Source organism: Octodon degus, unplaced genomic scaffold (genome assembly GCF_000260255.1).
Source record: "Octodon degus isolate 3935 unplaced genomic scaffold, OctDeg1.0 scaffold00070, whole genome shotgun sequence".
In the NCBI taxonomy this organism is placed as follows: domain Eukaryota; kingdom Metazoa; phylum Chordata; class Mammalia; order Rodentia; family Octodontidae; genus Octodon; species Octodon degus.
Window position 1 is genome coordinate 4,241,465 of NW_004524646.1, and position 1,287 is coordinate 4,242,751.

Genomic DNA, 1,287 nt, shown 5'->3' on the forward strand with positions numbered 1-1,287 from the left:
TGACTTGGGTGTGCTTAGCATCACCAGTCATGACAGCTACAGGTTGGGCTGCCTTTTTTCTCAGTCCTTCTCCTTCATGCCTGTCTAGACCCCAGCTGTTGAACACAGAGAGCCCACATCCAACTGTGGAGTCATAGCTGCCTGGGGGCCCTTGTGAGGTTTTGTGGTTTGTGCTGGACACTGGAGCTGACTGTCTAGGGGAAGGCTGTGCCATAGTGCCTGGCCCTCCCTGCACAATGGACCTAGGTTTGGGGACTTACGGAAAGCTTCTACTAATTGGCTGTGGGGTTCAGATGGATTTTCTCGTTTACTGTGTAACCTCTCCTGGGGTTAGGTTGAGATGCAAGTTACAAGAGTAAGAAGCTCTGCTCTAAGTATGCCCCACCGGGCTTAAAGCTTTCTGAAGTGCATGAGGAGGGGTTGGGGGATACTGGGGCTCTCTGGAGTGCTAGATGCTACTGGGGTTCCTGAGTCACTTGAAGAGAATGGGACTGGTTGACTGATGTCGGGATTATAAAGAGGAAGTTGAGGACATTACCTAGAATGGTTGTTTTCATTAAACAGATCCCACAATGATCAGCTGTGCACACTCTCAATCCTCTGTAAGATGGATGAACATCTGAGCAAGAGCAACATCAACTTCAAGGGCCCAGGGAGATAGCTCAGTAGAGTAAGCACTTGCCTGGCAAGCGCAGGGTCCTGAGTTCAATCCTCGGTACCACAAAAAAACAAAACAAAAAAAACTCTTCAACATCAACTTCCTCTCCCTCAGAGACATGTTTAAGTACCACGGTTCTTGGGCCCTTTCCCGAGATAAAGAGCCAAAAATCCTGAACATAAAGGATGTCATACCACTTTATTTGCTTTTTGCAAAAATGACCTAACTGGAGAATACTATTACAATTTAGGCTACTATTTCATACTTACCTTTCACCATTTTCTTGTTTATATGGGAACCAGACAGTATGGCAGTAAAATAGAAATTGTTATTTTCAGATTCTCAGGGTCAGATGTTCCCAATTTTTAAGCATCCAGCCTAATAGCAAGGTTGCAGGGATCTTCGTGGTGTTTCTCATGGCGCATTGCCTATGGACAGACAGACACTAGGTCTGGGGTCCTTCAGGTGGCTCCTATGCAAGACCCACTGAGTCCCCCAGATGGCCTTTTGGAGGCTCAAACACTATTCCACAGCTCTCTTTGGTAGAGCAGCACCAGTGCCTTCTCATTTATTGTTTCTCCTTAGAACACGCCATACCCTGTGGCCCACTATGACTCCTCAGAGAGAAA